The 19713-nt window shown below is 49.6% G+C and overlaps 1 long non-coding RNA gene across 7 annotated transcripts in view; it reads left to right on the top strand.

Annotated features, from left to right (window-relative positions):
* Nucleotides 1-19713, top strand: part of LOC112829433 (uncharacterized) — a 47885-nt gene that overhangs the window by 3838 nt on the left and 24334 nt on the right. For 2 of the 7 annotated variants that reach the window (XR_003209705.2, XR_003209706.2), the window contains exon 3: nucleotides 713-882. This is a non-coding gene — a long non-coding RNA (uncharacterized lncRNA). Of the gene's footprint in view, nucleotides 1-712; nucleotides 883-3749; nucleotides 3815-7358; nucleotides 8465-16051; nucleotides 16818-19030; nucleotides 19052-19713 lie in introns of those variants that run through there. The other 5 variants (XR_012381817.1, XR_012381816.1, XR_012381819.1 and 2 more) reach the window with 5 other exon arrangements.

Genomic DNA, 19713 nt, shown 5'->3' with positions numbered 1-19713 from the left:
AGCGGGTTCAGACCTATTCTCTTACTCTAGGGTAAATTTCAGGGGCTAGGGTTGAAGGAGAAAAAGTGACTGTACCATTGGTGCCCAAGCTTAAAAAGCTGGGGGGAAACGGAGCTTTGACTTTAATCCTTTCATCAATCTTCCTCACCCCCAATTGGTCAGTAAAATTCCTGGGATCAGCCTCCTCTTTTCCATGCATCCCTCGGCTGGCCCTTTTGCTAATCCTTGTCCCCCTTTGAGGCTGCCTTTGACTTTTTTGAAAACTGAAATGCAGGCTTTGTTGAGATCCATGCAGGGCCCCATGTTGCACGTAGATTTCATGGCCCTTAGTCTCCGCCAGTCTGTGATAACTCCTCATTATTTCCTTGTCCTTCACGACCTTGTCACTTTTAAAGAGGCCTGGTCAGCTATTTTGTAGACTGTCCTTTGATTTGGATTAGTCTGCTGTCTCCTCGTGATTAGACTAAGGTTTTGAGGTTTCCACAAGGAAATCACACAAGTGATGCGTCCTTTTCGGGGTACCATATCAGGTGCCCTAGGGAATGCTGGTATGTTTTGTTTCTGGTGGTGGTAATCTTCACCACCTGGTTACGGTGGTGACTGTCAGGCTTTTCACCGTAAAATGGAGAATGCCAGTTGTAATTCCTGTATATTTGGGGGGAGATGTTGGGAGATGCCTTTGGCATTATTTGTAATGAGATGTTCCTTCTAGGTGTACGTTGGGATGGAGGTGAGGGCAGGCGGTGCGTTTTGTTCAGCGTGTATGCCAAGTCTAGATCGGAACTTGCCATGATTATGCTGCATGAAGTCAGAGCTAAAGAAGCCTGTGCCCCTGTGAGAAAGAGCTGTGGCTGCATCTCAATACACATAAAGGAAAATGCGGTATGACCTGTTTCTGTTGTGTTTGGGGGCGGTGTACGTTGTTAATTAAACGGAGTCCTTTTCATCCATGGGTTCGTTCAGCAAATGTTTAGTAAGTAAGAGTTGGTAATTAGTAAATACTAAATTACTAAATAGTAATTTAGTATAGTTAGTAATAAAGGCTAGCATTTTTCAAGTGCCTGCAATTTGCCCGGCGCAGTACTAGGCTCTGCCTTTCTTATCTTGGTTCAAACTCACAACTCTTTAGAGTAGGTGGTATTGCCAGCTTTATAGGTAAGGTTCCAGAGGTTTAAGGAAGCAACTTGCTCGAAGGCTACTGGGCCTTGAACCCAGGGCTGTCTAACTCAAAATTGTGTGCTCTTTCCCTGGCACCAAGCTTGCTGCCTTCCAACATGCCAAGCGCTGTGATCAGTGCTGAGGATACAGAGTGTAAGATCCACGTTGGGGAAGAGCTCATACTGTCTAGCACAGGAGGCCTCTGGCAGAGGCCTGGGGGAGAACCTTCTCTCGGGGTGGGAGGGTGTCACCCTTTTGTTCTGAGTGGCAGTTCCTCAGCCTTGAGAACCACCAAGCTGGCTTTTCTCAGGGCTTTACTGAGTCAGGGTGGATTTTCCAGGTGGCCTTCAGCTACAGACAGTTAACCAGAGAAAGGACTTAATGCTGCTGGCTTGCTTGCTCTGCTTTTCGTTGGCCATTATTCATCTCAGCCAGCCTACGAAGTGGTTATATTATGTCCACGGAGCTCGTGAGGAAACCAAGGCTCAACAGGGCTAAAGAAGATGCCCTGTGTCACCAGCCAGTAAGTGGCTGAACTGGAGTCTGATCCCAGATCCGACTGATTCCACAGTGTATCCCTGGTCTTCAGTACCCTTTGCTATTCCAGGGAGTACAGATTCCAGCATCCTCACCACTCATGGGACTATGTGCCTGTTGTCTTCTTATTTGTACAAAGGATGAGCATGTTTATGTCGTGCCTGATGGACACTGACGGCAGTTCGTTTGTCGCAAGTGTTGTGAGTTTTTCCCCCCCCAAACCAAAAGATCTTCGTGCAGCTTTTGCTTTTTTTAACCACCTCCTCCCACAGTCAATCCATGTCAACAGAAGGAAACTGGAAAGTGATGATTCTGAATCATTTGCGACATATAAAATGCTCCCGTATAAATAAGCATGCTTCCCTAAGAGAGATGGCATATGGCAAGTCAAGTCTCTCTGTTCCCTGGCTTTTGATGAGAGAGTTCAGTGCCTCCCGGAGTCAGGGCTTCACAGATAGCATCTGCTGCGGCTGCTAATAGTCTGTGGCCTTCATGTCGCAGGGCATTTGCCAAACTGTCCAGTGAAGGAGGGGACGGAAAAGGTCTGTCATTCCCCCGCTTCTTCCATTTTGGCATCTCCCCAGCTCTACATCATTGTTCTTTCTATTGCTTGTTGGTTTTGAAAATGTAAAGACAAAGCAACGCAGCATTCAGTGCTTAAAAAGGAAAAGGCAAACTGATTATTAGCAGTCCTGGGGAGTAGAATGGGGAGACCACCTGGCAGTCCAGTGTAGTAAAGTTACTCCGTTTTGTCCCTGCCATATATGACTGAGGTTCATTGATTACCTCGACTCTGCTACTGTTGTTTAGAGGCAGTGAGAACGACCCAAAAGCGGGATTAGCAGTAGCTGTGAAGAAGAGTGGGTATAAAGAATTGGAAGATGTTCTTCTTTGTCCCATCGTAGTTTGGACTATGCCAGACCCTGAGGCAAGGACTCATTTGGGAGTTACCGGAACCAATGATCGGGAATTAGGGAGAATGAACTGGAAAGGGGAAAAAGTCAATAAAGGATGTGTTAATCAAGCTAGACGCTACTGTAGGGACTGGAGCTTAATAATCCAACTGGTGAAGCCTGGGGAGACAATGCTGTAGAGCGCATGTCAGAATTATCCAGTGTTCCCCCATTCCACTCAGGGGAGAGAGCTGGGGTATTTACACACCAGCTTCTCAGGGCCAGTGATTGAGGGCTGCTCCCATGAGGTGTGCTGGGCACACTGGTGGTTTCTGTAGCTTGGGAGGAAGTTCTCAGGCAAAGAGATGCAAATGCTGGCCATTGGAAGTCATCCAGTGTGCACTGATGTCGTAAGGCAGGGCTGGTACGGATAGCATCTCTCATGTGCCCTTAAAACAAAACAAAACAAAACAAAATACCCACTCCCCCTCTGGTGTCCCCCATATCATTAAATAGCACCACCACTTACTCAGTTTCTCATGCCCAAGACCTTGGAATTTTCCTTGACACATTTTTTCTTTTTGCTCCTGCCTCACATTCAGGCTATCTCCAAATCCTGTGAACCCCATTTTCAAAATATGTCTTTAATCTCACTACTTCTCATCATCTTCACCATCATCTTTCAGTGAAATTCTGCAGTAGCATCCTAGCCCAAATTCTGCCACAGGGTAGACAGAGTAATGTTTTTAAACCTCAATCATGTCATCTTACTCCCCATCTCAAAACCATCTAGTGGCCTCTTATTCTTAGAATAAACTCCGAAGTCCTTACCATGTCCTAACAGGCCCTGGGTGATCTGGCTCCTATCCATGTCCCTGACTTCAGTTTCCATCCAGTCTCCTTGTTCACAAGTAATCCAGCCACATTGGTTTTGTTGCCCTCCCGCCTCAGGGCCTTTGCACTTGTTCTTTCAACATAGAACACTACTGTAGATACCCACGTCACTTAGTCCGTTAGATATCCATGTCACTTAGTCAGCAAAAACAATCAGGTTTTTGCTCAAATAATCACCTCCTTAGGGAGGACTTCTTGTAATACTCTATCTAGAAAAGAGCCTTTTGTCACTCTTTCCTTAGTCTGTTCTATTTCCTTTTTCCACAGCAGGGATCATGACCTGGCAGATTGTAGTTTATGTTTTTATTTGTTGCCTGTTCCTGCACTAGAATGTAAGTACCCTCAGTGGGAGGACTTTGATTTGCTGTATTACCCCTAACTTCTAGAATAGCACTGACACATAGTAGGTATTCAATAAATATCTGTTGACTGAATGGATTAATAACTGTTTGCTGGTCCTGCCGAGAGCAGCCATCAGTCAAGGACTTTCAGGACAGACAGCAGAAATTGCAAACTTCAGTTTGATAACCGCCTGGCTGAATCTTTTCCCAGAGCTGCCTCTCCTGAGGAACACACACTCTTAGTAGAATCAGTTGAAGGTCCTAGGCTCCTTCCAATATGTTCTTTCTTGACGTCCATTGCAAATTGCAACTTGTTCATTTTTCTTTTTGTTTGCCTTTCTGAGAACAATAGTGGGGACATCAAGGTAACCAGTGTGCTACCAGTCATATATGATGGGACAAAGTGTGGTATCATTTTTTAATAAACTGGAATGTGAAGTCAGTCATTTCCCCTAGTGCCTGGCACACAGTAGGTGCACACCGCATGTTGAGTAAATTGACAGTGTCATCTTTTGGATGTTATTAAGCTTTGTGTGTGAGTTGTCCTGCCAAAGGTATTGCATTCTGTGGCCCACACTCTTAAAGACACCGAAGAGTGAGGAGATTTTCTCCATTTTCTCCATTGCTCTCCCTTCCCCACCAACCCGGACAGCTCTTAACCTTATCCGCACCTGTCCCTTCTCATACGTACCATCCCATCGTCCTAAAAATAGTCCAGAGAGTCGGCTCTCTCTCTGCTGTGTGTGGTTTAAGACAATTTAATTTATTCCATTATAAAAGTTACATGTATATAAAGTAATGCAAGCTGATTTTAGCAAATGTATAAACTACAGAAAAGTAAGAGAGAAAAAGAAGAAAAAAACCACATGAGTCTACCACCTGGAGAGAGCACTGTTAATGTGTTGGTGTATTTATTTCCAGTGTTTTCTGTGTGTATTTTTACATAATTTAATAGACAATTTTAAGTCTCTTTTTATTTAACATCATAAGTAAATATTCTTGATAATTAGGTTAGTGTTCTTCGTTTCCAACACTTTGTAAATATCTTCTTTAGCAGTTGTGTGCTGGTCCATTTCCCTGTTGTGGATCAAACTTAGCTTGTTTTCTGTTTCCCAAAACTATAAGTAATGCCGGGATAAATACCCTTTACCCGTACCTCTACTGGCATCGCTAGGTTTCTTTAGAATAGAGTCCCAGAAATGGAGTAACTAGCTCTAAAAGATACAAACTCTTAATACACTTTGTGAGATTTCATTTTGATTTCTAAAACTGTTGGTATGTGACTTCCATAAAAGAGCCCTAGGAAAGCTGATTGCCTCGAAGAATTTACTTCCAGTTTTGAAATGTTTCAGACCCAGAGAGTTTTAGCATTCAGCTGAAATGAGCACAGACATCTTCTGTAGCCCATCTCCACTTTAGGCCTCTTCCCCCCCTAATAAAATGCGGCAATGGCATTATAAAAATCCTTCTTTGGTAGACAACATATGTTTGTGTTCTCGAGGATTAAGTTGTTCTGGCAGGTATTGGGTTTATGCCTAGGATTATATGTAGTATTTTTCATGCCTACTTCTGATGCCTTAAGGGTTTAGTGATGCTTTCTGGTTTTTTTGTTGCCAAAAGGAAGTCCAGATTTCATGGCAGTGACCTGCATTTACACATCCGAGTCCTGCCTGAAAGGCCAGAACTGGACCTTCACTGGCGCTGCTCCTTGGGCACATTATATGGATAAGGAGTTCTCTTTCCAAGACTGGGCCAGCCTGGAAAGGGCCTAGTTAAATTTAGACAGTTTATCAATGGAGGGAAACCATGACATTCATCATAGAAATGAGTGGTCAGGCATAATATATTAAAAGAATATCCAGGAGATAAAGTATCCAGGAGAGTCAAGGTTGTAGGACGGTTTGGAAACTTATGGCACACTCATACTACATAATCTCATGCACGCAACATTATTAAAAAGAATGAGTCTGACACCTCTGTATTGACATGAAAACATGCCCATGCTATTTTGTTAATTCTAAGTAGCAAGTATGGTTTGATCCCACATTTGTAAAAAAAAAAAAAAAGGCAAAAATTGGGTTCAGGGGAGACTTTAATATCTACATGAACCAAAAGAAATATGTGTAAGGACACACATCAGGCTGTCGGTAACTGACTCACTCAGGAGTGTGGAATTGAGTTAGAGGGGAATGAGGAAAACTTGGCTTTATACAATTCTATCGAGCCCCATGGTACAAAGAGCATGTGTTACTTTTATAACTTAAACAAGGAGGAAAACTAGTAAAGAAGAGTACTGGAGACAGGACTAGAATGAGGAATGAGGCCAAGGAACTCCTTTATGGGTAGGCCCCATGCAGGGCTGGGGTCTCTGTCTTGGCAAGGCTGGTGCATGCTCCACAGGAAGGCCCAACTTCCTAAAAGAGGGGGGCCGAGTTGGCATGTCCCTCCCCGGGCAGCAGTTAGAAAAATCTCATGTGTTAGTGTTCACCTCAGTGTCACACTAGGAAAGGCTTCTGGAAAAAAAAAATTGGAATGATCCGGACAGAGTCAGGAGTTGCTCTCCTTCCTCTGAGGGCTTGAGGGAGGGTGACCAAGAGGGGAGAGAAGAACATCCTCTAAAAGCCCCAGAATGGAAGAGATTGATTGGGCCTCCGAACCAGAGTGCACTTCCTGGCCATCTGTGAGGCCGGCAGGCCAGGCCTGGAGCTGGGCTCTTATTGCCCTTCTTCCCCCGGGGAGCGAGCGCTGAGGTGCGTGTCTTTGAAGAGTGATGGCTCCGAAGCTACATGGCTCCCAAACATGATTTATTTACATCCTACTTGTGAACTAGGGTGTGTTTACCGTGAAAGGGTGATTTAGACGGTGACGGGTCTGCTGGATATTTAAAGGGATAATTGAGGGCGCCTGGGTGGCTCAGTTGGTTAAGCGACTGCCTTCGGCTCAGGTCATGATCTTGGAGTCCCGGGATCAAGTCCCGCATCGGGCTTCCCTGCTTGACAGGGAGTCTGCTTCTCCCTCTGACCCTCCTCCTTCTCATGTGCTCTCTCTCTCTCATTCTCTCTCTCTCTCAAAAAAAATAAAAAATTTAAAAAAAAAAAAGGGATAATTGAATCTCAGAGTCTATTAAAGACTGTTGTCTTACATCTTGTGGGATGACATTTTATTACAAGGGCCCACTTGGCTCTCGCATCCAGTTTCTTCTCTTCCCTTCCTCCCTTTCTTCATTATCTTTCAAAAATTAGATTTTCTCCTTGCCCCATCCGAAGTCGCAAAAACGCCCCCGAGGAGAGTCAGGCTGTCTGAGAGGAGTCCCCCAGGGGACGTGGCGGTTCAGTGGGGGCTCTGGAGTCGGCCACTGACCTTGAATCTAAGCCTCAATTTCCTTACCTGTCAAATGCGACAGCGTTTTCCTAGTTGTCACGAGGATACCAGGGGTCGCTTAGCCCAGTGCCGGGGAGGGGAGTGCACGTCAGCTGTTCTAGTCAGAACTTTTGTCACCCCCGAATTCTGCCAAAGACTTGCTCTGTTTCCTTAGGCAGACCAGTTCATTTCCTGGCCCCCCTGCCCCCCGTTCCTCCTCTGGCCGTGGAACACCTGACAGTTAACAGCTCCAGCGAGGCCCACAAAAAGCATCAAAAGCAGCTGAACGGCAGCAAAAATAATCAAAGTCACCCACCCTGGTTCCTCAGTAGAAGCATAATGTGATCTCACTGGGGGCCACTCTCCCCCAGAAAGTGGGGCTTTTCTCTCCAAAGAGCTTGGCATCTGCTCCTCGGGGCCGCTCGAACTGGCCTCGTTCCACGGTCCGATGTGCCAGCGACCTGTGCCCACACTCTTCTGAAGCTGGCTGGGGGCCCTGGCACAGCCCTGCCACACGGCCCGCCAACTCGAAAGGCCCTTTCTTTGGAACAAATATCATCGTACGCGTTGCCATCAAAAAATGAAAGCCTTCACAGTGGCACGGCATCCAGCTTCCGTCTGGGGCCTTTCGGAACAATTTCGTGACCAGAGAATGGCAGGAGACAAAAGGTTTTTCTATCTGATCTGCTCCCCAGGCTGGCGTCGGGATGTGGGGGGCCTGTTTTCCTTTTGCCCTAGTACCACACGGGTTGTTATCACCGTGTTGTCTCTCTCTTTGAGCAGGACAAGGCAGGCAGGCAGGCAGAGGGATATATTTCAACTGCCCTTGACTCTGTTTATAATCACAAACATGAAAGGAAGGGAAAGAGATTGGGTTTATAGGGCTGGTTCTTTGTGTAGTCTAATTTATCTCTCCCAGGCAGCAGTGGGCTGAGCGGGTTTCCTTTTTGTTTCCGATGGGGGAAGCTGAAATATGAATCTATGTTGATGACAGAATAAAGGAATTGAAAGAGGCATAAATCTTATCTTTTTCGCAACCCTGAAAGATCAGCTTCTTGTGAAGAAGGGGATTATACTTCTGTAATTAACTGCTTTGCAGCTCCTGGTGGTGGCTCCGAGCTGAATAATAGCACCCAGCAAAGTTGAAAGAAAGGCAGGCGGGCGGGAGCAGCGGCTGATTGTGGACCACGGTCCCAGGGCCCAGCTCTCAGAGAGTCGTGCCAGGAGACATTTGTCCCCGTCCATCAACATTCACGGCAGAGAGAATAGGATTCTGGAACAAACAGCTCACGGAGACCTGTTCCTCTGTGGGCCGGTAGCTGCCAGGTGCCTTGAAGGCCCAAGCCGGGTCTTACACTCTTTTGCGGTCCAGCCCAGTGCTTGCTACCCGTTAGATGCTTGTTGGAGGTGACTGCCACTTACCAGCCGTGAGATCCTGGGAAAGCTGCCTAATTTCTCTGATCTTCACTGTGGCCATCCACGAAATGGGCGGGGCGGGGACTCTTGTAGAATTCTTGCCAGGAAGAAATTAGATCATGAGCATAAACAAATGACTTATCATAGTGCCTGGCACATGGCCGGCGGTCAATAAATGATAGCTATTATTATTACATTGTGGAATACAAATCGATCGCAAATTCGGCCATTGTAAAAGTCAGCACTTAGGAGGCTCACCACTCACAGGTACGTACGTACACACGAGTACGACCGTGTCCAAGCATCCCATGGGCAGTCTTCTTCCCCCCGCTTCATGGGTGACCAAACAGTCTCAGAGTGGAACAGCGACCTGCTCCAAGTAAGGGGCAGACATGCAGACTGGAGGCCAGGTGTTCTTTCCCCTGCCCCTCCCCCCCATCCCTGGCTTCTCAGAGCCAGGCTCACCCCCCGCTCATCCTGCTTCTCTCCTGTGGTCCCTCACCCACCAGACCTCACCGCCCCAGGGTCAAACCTCCAGGTCACCTTTGCTTGCTCTTCTCCTCTCTGCCACTTGCTGGCATCACTGAGTCCCAGAGATTCTTCTCAGATGTTCCTAGAATGTCTCCCTTCTCAATCCCGCTGCCACTCACACTGACCCAGACAAGCAGGCTTCCAACAGCAAGGGGCTCTCGCGCGGTGTCTCAGGGCTGGCTTCTCTTTCCATCGCTCCACGCCAGGGCCACATGAGCTGTCCCCGTCCCCCCTTACCTGTCCTTCCTCGCTGGGGAGCAGGCCCTCCCCGGCATTTCTTCAGCTGATCTGCCAGAACTTGTCTCTTCCTACTCCTGGTCAGAACCCCCTCCTCCAGCTGAGCCTGCCTCAGTGTCCCTCAAGCACCACCCCGTAGCCACTCTGAGGGCTCAGTGTGTTCAATCCTTCATAAAGACACAGATGTCTGACATAGGCTGCCCCATTCCATGCACAAGCAGCGCTTGACAGAGCCATGCAGCAGAGGGATCATCTATGCCATCCGCCCACCCCTTCGACAGATGGAACAACCTGCAGCTCGGAGAAGTTTCGGAACCAAGTGTCACACTTAACTCTTCTGATTTAGGTTTCAGTGCTCCTCCATCAGACCCATAGGCCTACCACCCTCAGTGATGACTAGTGGCCCCGGCCAGGGGACGGGGGGCAGGCAGTGTGGTTAGTACTCAGCCTGCACGTGGGCCCCGGACTTGTGTGATTCACCAGAGGGTCAGCCTGAAGGCCTGTTGAGGGCAAACGCCTGAGTTAGACACTGGGGGCAGATGTGTGGTGGGCAGAGGCTGGGTTTCGGGGAGAGCTGGAGATTGAGATTTAGGGGGATCATCATGGAAATCAGCACCCGTACGACAGGTGAAAATGGGACTGGATACCAGTCCAAGCAATGTGCTGTGGAAACACAGCAGTTAACTGATAGGAGATGGGATCCGGGAGGGCTTCAGGGAGGAAGTGGCCAGCGCCCTGGATTGAAACACCACAAGATGGCACTCAGGGGCAAGGCATTCTAGGTGGAGGGAGCAGCACGGACAGGAGCAGGGAGGCCAGATGGCCTGGGGTGGGCATGGAGAACAGCACAGCTTGCAGCGAAGGAACCTTCCACAAGCAGAGAGACCTGGATTCGAGCTCTGGCTCTGCCTCCCTTCTGACTCAGGATTTAGGCAACTCACCACCTTTCTGGATCTTAGTATTCTTTTAAGTGAAATGGGCATAAGGACATTACATGTTTCCTGGGGTTATTGTAAGGATAAACCAAAATAGTCACCAAAAACAAGGCCTGGTGCATGGTAGGTGCTCAGCGAAAGGTCCGGTATGGCTGGAACTTAGGTACTGTTGGACCACAGGGACCAGCAGAGGCTTGGGTGAGGCTCTGCGTTTTCTTTTGCCTTCCAGTGGGCTCTTTCTCCTCCTTGCAGGACCTCACCAGCTGGCCTGGGAGGGCTGCTTGCCCATTCGTGGTTGCCAGGATGTTGGCCATTCCCCGGTCCAGAACGATCCTCTGGTGCTGTCATCATCCTTGAGCCCTTTCCAGCCTGAACACACCTGGCGTGAGTGTGCCAGGTCTGGTAAGGTTCGCTGGCAGTGTTTGGGAGCCAGATCTGTATTTAGGTAGAAGCAGACACCAAAGACAGTTGCCAGCTTCTCTGCCTTGGTAAACACGCCGCGAGCCTGGTGCTTTGGGCTTTGTGAGGGAGCAGGGAGCACAAGGTAGGCGCTGCTCACTGCAGCTTGCGGGGTGAGGGCAGGCTCTCTGTTCCGGGCATGTGCCAGCCTCCTCAGGCTGCGGGCGGGGCTGGGGGTTGAGGGATGGGCGGAGTTAGAGGCCATCTTCCTCTGGGCTTCTCGGTCTTTGAGGACTCTAGGTACTTTTGCCATGTAGTGTCTGTGGGACTTTGGGTCAAGTTTTCAACCTCTCTGGCCAGTTGGTCGACAAAAGCAATTCCCGGCATGTCCCTGGATGCCATTCCTCCTTTGAGAGTGCTTGACAAAGTTACCCATGCATCAGAGTCACTTGGGTGGGGGCTAATTAAAAATTCAGATTCCCAGGCCTGGCCCCAGACTCACTGAGGCAGAGCCCAGGAATCGGCACTTTAACAAACGCCCCCAGATGATTCTGGTACGAGTATCCCTGGAACTGCATCTGGAAAATCACTGTCTGCTTTCCAGGGGGTTCCCTGGGAAACCAGAGAAAGAGGTAGTCAGAAGGAGGGGGTTGATGGATGAGGCCAGCATGCTTCTCCTCTTCACATGCACATCTGCATTTATGCTTTTTGACTTTGGCTTGGAAATATGCTCTTAGATGTGTGTCTCCTTAGATGCCATCCCTGTTCAATGACATTGAATGCCATCCCTGTTCTACGCCATCCCCTAGAGTTAGCTCATTTGCCATCCATCCACCCATCATCTGTCCATCCATCATCCATCCACCTACCCATCCATCCATCCATCCACCTACTCCTCATTCATCCAGTCATCTATTCACCATCCATCCATCCATCCATCCGCCCTCGTTTTCTACGTACCTACTGTGGCTGGTCTTTGGAGACACAAGGAAGAATGAGGACTGGTTTTCCTGGCCAGAATTCCCCATCTGGACAAGGAGACAGTCAAGTCATCGTAATGTAGGAGGATTCAGTGATTGATGTCTCAAGTAGATACAGTGATGGCACAAGGTAAAAATGATAGACTCTACTGGCATGGAGAGAAAGTCAAAGAAGTCCTCATAAGACAGCAATTTGTGAGTGGGTCATGAAGGGGGAGTAGGAGTTTGCCCGATGGAGAGGGTGAGTGTGAGTAACTCATTATGCAAAACTCATTTTGCATAATGAGTTAGCTAGAACAACTTAACAAAGAGAACTTAAGCTAAGCGGATAATTGCTAGTATATTTATTTCGAATCCAATTCAGATTATCAGTCAATGAGAGCTTGTTAGGACAATTATGGTATAGGAAGGTAGGTGAGTCCTGTGATGAAATCCCTTCCCATCCAATGTGAGAAGCCTCTCCTCAGGCCCCACAGAGCCCATGTTGTGATGCTGATCTGCAGCTGTAACCTCTAAACTGAGCCCCATATCCTGGCATTTCTGGGTGAAAAGGAACCACTCTCTAGTGTGTGTGTTGCAGGCTCATGATGGTTGTCTCTTACATGGTAAAGTTATTATGGAACTGACAGGTGAACAGCCATCCAGATCGAGAGACACGGGATGCTTCAAGAGCCTGGGGTCAGGTACTGGTTCTGCCTGCAAGTCACTCTGTAACTGTGGACAGGTCTCTGACCCTCCGTGTTCCCATCCGCAAGATGGAAGATTGGCTTCTAGCTCCACCAGCTTCCTGTCTGGAGCACAGCCCTGGCACCCTGGCTGCCACACACGTGTTATCAATGACTTTTCTCTCCACCCCAAGCCCATCTGTTGGAGCACATGAGCAACACAACATCTCAGAGGTTCATTGGATTTGCTTTGAGCCCCCAGCATATCACCTGCCCGCCAAAGCGGCATTTTGCAGGGAAAAAGCAAGGTGGACGCGAGCCGGAAGGTGGCGCTGTGGCTCCGGTTGTGGCTGCGCTCTCCAAAGCAGGACTGTTCTCGGAGTGTCCGCGGAAACCCGGCAGGGCTGATGGCAGGTTTTGCTCCATCTTGGGGCCCTCACAGTTCAACAAGCCCTGCTTATTTGCAGAAAGCAGGCAGGCCTGCCCACTAGGGCCTCCCCACCTCCCGGGCCCCTTCACACATCTTCAGAGCTGTGTCCCTTTGGGTCTTCCCTGGGGGAGAGGAGGAGGAAGCCAGCCTGTTGTGAGTGGCACGTAGGTGGAACAGGGCTCTGTGCCTGGGTTTCCCGGGAGCCTGGTTTTCTGGTGCTCATTGCAGGCAGAGGGCCCTTGGCCTGGAGCTGCCAGATGAGTCTGGGCGGTGATGTGCCACGATGATGTGTTGGGTCACAGCCTGCTTGACCCCCCCCCCCCGCACTATGGACCCCATACTCGGGTGATTCACTTGATATTTTGAAAATACTCCATACTCATCCTGCTGCCTTCTCTCCATTTCTTTGGGTTCGGTCCTTAGCTGAGCCATCTAATAGAGAACCCCAGGGGAGAGAATGATAGGGGGCAAGAAGAAGGAAAGAGGAAAGTGCTGACATTTTTTAAGTGCCTACTGGGTACCAAGCACTTCCACAAGAACTAGAGTAGGAGTTTGTATCCTTTCTTTCAGTGGCATACCCCTTTCCTTCCCGCAGAATCACAGATGAACCCAGCCATGGAAACCAAACACCTGGGCAGCTGCTGTGAGGGGGTTGGGGTGGGGCGCCAGGGCGCCTGAGTCTTCCCACTCCGCCCCCTTCCCTCCCCTCCCAGCAGCCCCTTTATTGCCATCACACAACCTGGATCGAAAGCACTGTTGCATTCATCTGTATATACCTCTTAGAGGAAATATTATTTCCAAAATTTTCAGATGTAAAAGCTGAAGGCCAGTGAGGTGAGGTGACTTGCCAGGATCACATGATTAAGAAATGGCAGAGAGCCAGGCTGCGGACGCAGGAGTGTCCGACCCCAAAGCCCCCAACTTCATCTGGGAGACAGTGTGTACTCTGCTTCCTAAGGAGGGGCAGGAAGGGGCCGTGGCTCCCGGGAGGGCCAGGCCAGTTACACGTGAACACAGTTGGTACTTGGATGTCTGGTAAACTGCCTGCAACGAAGGAACCCGGATCGGACAGGAGAACCGTGGAAGATGGGAAACACATGCGGCGTAGGTTCAGTGCCACCAGGGAAATGATCCTCCAGCCCCCCCCCAGGCAGGCTCCAGTTTGTCTGACTTCAGGAGACACCAGCCAGCCATGTGCTAGAGATTCAGTGAGCTTTCCAGGCCCCGATTAGGCTTCTTTTTGTTCCAGGGTCTGGGTCTGGAATATCTGAAACCAGGTCTCGGTTCCTGCTCTGCTGGTGGAGGAAAAACTGTGTAAGAGCAGCTCCTGAAAGGCAAGATGCTTTAAAAAGAAGAAGAAGAAGAAAAAAAAAAAAGGAAGCCATGTATTTGCTTGGAATTTGTTTTTGTTTGCTCAGGATCTTGTAGCAAGAATAGGTTGGGAGTCAGAAATCCTTGGGTCCAAAAGTCGCATCTACTGGTTCAACCTGACTACTTTGAGTCTCAGTTGCCTCTTTGTAAAATGGCATCACAAACAGGCCCTATGTCACCAGGCTGCTGTAAGGATTAAATGAGCTCTTGTGTGAAGCACCAAGCTTGGGGTGTGCAAACAAACAGTGATTCTCTCCCTGCGCTCTTTGAATTTATGGTATGTGCTAAATGGATGTGCTTCCAAGGGGCACTTAAGGGATGGGTTATCCCTTCTCATTGCAGTCAACTGGCTGAAACACTCACTTTTTCATCTTAATATGTGAGATGTGACATTCTGATCCTCTGAATTGTAAACTTAGAGTCTCAGAGAGCTCAGCGTGGCTAAATCCAACTCCATCATTTTAGAGATGGGGACAGTGACTTGCCCAAGGTCACCCATTGGGCTGGTGGCAGAGCTGGGGTGAGAACCCGGGTCTGCTGACTCCCAGCTCACTGCTTTGTCATCCCAGATGAGAAGGAGCCACGGGAAGGAAAGACCACAGGGATACTGCCTTGATCCAACCTCGCCATGATTCCAACACCTGAGAGGAGGATAGAGTGAAGCCCAAGGAGGCTCTCTGCTCTGTGAACCCTGTCCTGTGGGGGTCACATGTTGGGGGTGGATGGGGCCTCCATGATAGGACTGAGATCTCAGGAGCTGGGACCAGTCCTGCCATTGCCCAGAGTCAGAGGTGGAGCCAGGTCCTACTGCAGGCATCAAGGGGTAAGGCGGTAGTCCATCTTGGCCTTGATCGCTGCTTCTTACCAGCTGTGTGACCTGAGCAGGGAATTGCTCTCCTGAACCTGTTACCTTATCTGAGAACCAAGAAGAATCTAAGTGTGTACCTCATAGATTATGGTAAAGATTAAATAAGTTAATATAATCATAATAATAATGGCCAACATTAACCCACATGTACCATGTGCCAGGTTGGGTTGTAAACTCTTTATATGTATTTACTCATTAATCTTCATACCACTTGTATTTTGCTGCTGGGGAAACAGAGGCTCAGAATGGTGATGCAGAAGCCGGGGACACAAAATCAGAGAGGACACTGCCAGGTTTGAACCGAGTAGACTGGCTTTGGTATCCCGTGCCTGACCACTCTGCCCTTGGGCCTCTCAATTTAGGCAAAACTCGGTGCTCTAAAAATGCCCATCCCCCTACCCCTTTCCCTTACCTTCCTCACCTATGCCCTTTTGTCCCAAAGCATGCATTCCAGAAACTGTGTGCTGTCATTTCTCTGATACCGGAAGTCCACACAAAGAGTTTGCAACCCAACCTGGCACATAGGTTCACATAGATTCACCTTGAATTGTTTTTCTTCTCAGTTTTGTTGTTGTCTTTGTTTTTTATTTTATTTTATTTTTATTTTATTTTATTTTATTTTATTATTTTTTATTTTATTTATTTTTTATTTTATTTTATTTTATTTTATTTTATTTTATTTATTTTTTGTTGTTGTTCCTTAATCAAAAGTACAAGTGAATTGCCAGCAAGGCAGATCTCGTGATTCCTGTGCTCACGGGCACCAGGCAGGCCTCCACACACAGTGAAGCTCCCAATGCCAGTCAACGAAGGGCCCCAGTTGCTGGCTTCTCATCACCCATGTGTGTGTGTGTTAAACCCCCAGCCCACGGGCCAGCTTCCTGAATACAACTGACCAATTTGGGACAAAATACGCCTTCCTGTTTCTGGGTTTCTGGCAACACTCATTCAAGTTCCTGGTTACTATAGAGACCTCGTCAACACGTCCAAATACGCTTCTTAGTACAGAAACTTGTCTTCTCACCGGTTTTCACAGAGTCCCAAAGAACAGAGGGTCTCAGGAAGCAGCAGGAAAAGCTCACCCGCTGTGTCTTCCTGAGCCCCGACGGGCCCCCTGAGGCTCCGGGCCCACAGAGGGAAAAAGGGGGAGCAGAGAAGGTGACTGAGCAGGACCGCGCCGTACAACAAATCAAGGTGCATCAGCACGGTGGAAAATCCGGCCACAGTGTTCAAATGTCCAGACTTATTTCTCCTTCCAGGGACCTAAAGGAAAGGCTGTCTGCCCTTGGGACATGGATCCCCTCTTGTTATGGTTGGTAAGGCAAGGTCAGGGTCAGCGGACGGGCTGCTGAGGTCGGGTCTCAGGCCCTGCTTCGGAGCTTCCAGGGCGGTGTCTGCAGGATGTTTCCACGGACGCTCGGCAGAGCCCCCAAGCTGCCCCTTGTCCTCCCCATCTCTGCCCGCGGACACCCTGCCCAGGCCTTAGGAGCCCTCTGCAATGCCACCATTTCCAGAGAGACTTAGAACCAAGTTCCCCTCCCTCCCTCGTCCCTCTTGTTATAATCTCATTTCTTACCCGCTTCCACCCGGCCTTATGGCTGCTTACACACCGGCCTTCGTTCCAGAGATACTCATCGAGCTCCGATTATGTAGCAGGCCCAGAGCGAGTCGCCAGCGATGAGAAAGATACAATCCTAGTTCTTACATAAAGAGCTCACACGCTCACAGTCAAACAGAGACAGACGAGTCAACACATGATTCAAACACAGCACGGAGGAATGTACGGGCTGCCTGGGTGCTGAGGGGCTAGGGATCGGGGGGGTATCCGGGAAGACTTGCCAGAGGTAATAATGCTTGGCTTGTGTCTTAAAGGGTGAGTTCCCCAGAAGCGCATGGGGATGGGGAAGAGGGAGCAGTCTAGGATGGTGGAACAACACGGGCATGTCCAGTGACATTTGAAAAAAGTCACCAGATAGACACCCCTACTAAAGGTGTTTGAACTGGATCGCAGTGTGCCCCGTCTCCCTGGGGTGTTTGTGCTTCAAGGAGAGATCCGGGAGAAGGACACAAAAGGTGGGAGTCCGGGGTCGTCGGAGAGATCTGGCAAGAGTCTGTCTCCGGGCCCTGAGAACACGCTTGCTGGGGGCGGTGGGCAAGCCGGCTGGGGCTTCTCCTCCGGTGTCCTTTCCTGTTTGCCCTGAGCCAGCTCTGCAGCCTTCAGTGGTGGACCCGCACCCAGTCCCACCCACCCCGCCCCTACAGACACTCCCATGTTGAGTCCATACCACCTGCCGCCAGACCCCAGACCCTGGGAAGTTCTTTGTCCTTCTTAGGCTGCTTCCTTGTTCATAAAATGGGAGGATTATACTCTCTTTCCCCTCCACCCACTATTCTTCTTCCTTCCTTGGTGGTTAAGAACAAGGACTTTGGAATCAGGCTGATCTGGGTAGGAATTTCAGTTTTGCCACTTTCCACCTGTACCAGTGACTCCACCAAGTACCTTAATTTCCTCATTGGTAAAGTAGGCATAGTAGTTGTGCCCGCTGTGTATTGTTACTGTCCGTATTCAACGGGATGCTGCATGGAAAGCTCCTAACGCAATGCCTGGCACCCAGTAGGTACTCCAAAGCTGTTCAGGTCGAGGGCATTATGTCATCTAGATTCCCCCCTCCCTCTCTCCCTCCTCCCCTTCCCACTTCCCTCCCTGAGGATCACTCTTGCCTGGGCTGCCAGCTCTTCAGTCTGGAGGCAGAGGACTGGACAGGATGACCCCTAAGGTCTTTGGTTCAGGAATCTGGGATCTCAAAGGCTGGGAACATTCCCCATGAGCTTTCCTCACCTCGGTTCTCGTGCTGATTGGGGAGCTGACCTCTGTGGGTCTCTGGCTCAATGTCATTTTTTCAAGCTCTCTGGAGGCTCCCTTCCTCTATGCCCCCCCCCTCCGCACTTTTTGCATCCCCTCTGTGTCCAGACAGGTTATAGCATGTGCTCTCAATCAGCTGTCACAGGCTACCCGCTGGCTCCCCAATTACTGAGTGTCTGGCTAGGCTTCGCTCTGCATTTCCCGCCGAGGTTCTGAGGAACTTCATGTACATCTCCCCGCCTGCCAGAGCTCTGAGTTTCTGAAGCCGACTTCAGAGCAGAGGGAAATGGCTTTGGCGGAATGAGCTTTCATATTCTCTGTGCCTCCTGTATGCCTGGCAGTTCCTGGTGACCTGGTGCTCGGCCTCATGCAATTCCTCTGTTGATCGCCTTGGTCCATCTCCCTGTGTATTAGTCATGGTTCTCCGGAGAAACCGAACCGATAGGGTGTGTGTGTATGCGTGTTGTGTGTGTATAAAGAGATTTATTTTAAGGAATTGACTCACACAATTATAGAGGCTGGTAAGTCCAAAATCTATAGAGTGGGCCAGCTTTAGCTGAAATCCAAGGCTTCTGCAGAATTTCCTCTTGCTCGGGGAAGGTTAGTCTTTTGTTCCATTCAGGCCATCACCCCCACTGGATTAGACCCACCCACATGATGGAGAGCCTTCTGCTTTTATCGGAAGTCCACAGATTTCAGTGTTAATAATCCTCCAAAATACCTTCACAGCACATATCTGGGCACCCTGTGGCCCAGCCGAGTTGACACATAAATTAACTGTCATTCCCTGTTTTTGGCAGACATGCCAGAGAAATATCCCAGGCTTTAGGGATGTCTCTCCCCAGCCCTGTCATCCAGGCCAGTTAATATCAAGACTTGGTTCCCGCTTCCCCAGAGGAGCATGTTGGAAAGGGACCAGCCACAGAGCATACACACGTCCTGGGTGTATTGCCACAGAAAATCCCAGCCAGTCCAGACCTCTGGGTCTGCAGCAGTTCAGGCCTAGGCCTGGACCTGAACATGAGGTGCTGAGTGGGAGGCAGCGAGCATCTCTGCAGTGGGGGTGGGAGGATGTGTTCAAGGATGTTGTCACCCCCGTGATTTTCCAACCTGGTTGGAAATCATCTTAATGCAGAATCATCTTAAATGCAGATTCCCAGGCCCGACTGTCGGGGAGAAACGCCCCATTCAGAAGAGCGGGGCAGCTGAGCTCTCGGCACATGGTTGATGCACAGCCACGAGGGATTTCAGAATCCTGGTGAGGCTGGGAGTGTCTTCGAGGCAAGGCACCTGGCCCCGCCCAGCGCTTCATGCCGAATCTCCTTCTTAACCATCCATCTCACTCTAACGACTCCTTGATGGAGGCCTGACTCCCTTTGAGGGAACCCCTTATGTTCTAAGAAGAGAGACGTGAAATCTGTCTTCCTCCACCTTCCAGCTACTGGTCCTTGCTCCGGCTCTTAGAACCAGAAGGAGTCTAATTGCTCCTCCCCTGGAGAGCCCTTGAGGTGTTGACGACAGTTTTCATTTGCGGCTGTGTCCTCTCTGGGCTCAGAGTCCCCAGCCCCCTCACCAGGCAGTGTCTCTCTTAGTGGGAGAGAAGTGGACCCCGCCCAGACGGTGGTTCGGCCCATGCAAGGCCTGGCAGAGGCATCCCCTCCCTCCTTCTGGACATGCCAACCCCATTAATGTGGCCTTTGGCCCCCCGTGTGTTAGCCCCATCGCACTGTGGGTGGGATCCTCCTAGTCTGAGCCCCCAGCCTGATGCTTAATTTCCTCCCTCTTGACGTCACTGCTCCACGGAGGAGGAAGAGCTCCTTCCAGGGCCTGGGGAC

The sequence above is a fragment of the Callorhinus ursinus genome, unplaced genomic scaffold (genome assembly GCF_003265705.2).
Source record: "Callorhinus ursinus isolate GAN/ISIS: 27379988/994484 unplaced genomic scaffold, GSC_fseal_2.0 scaffold21, whole genome shotgun sequence".
NCBI classification, from domain to species: Eukaryota; Metazoa; Chordata; class Mammalia; order Carnivora; family Otariidae; genus Callorhinus; species Callorhinus ursinus.
This window is presented reverse-complemented; position numbering and strand designations above follow the sequence as displayed.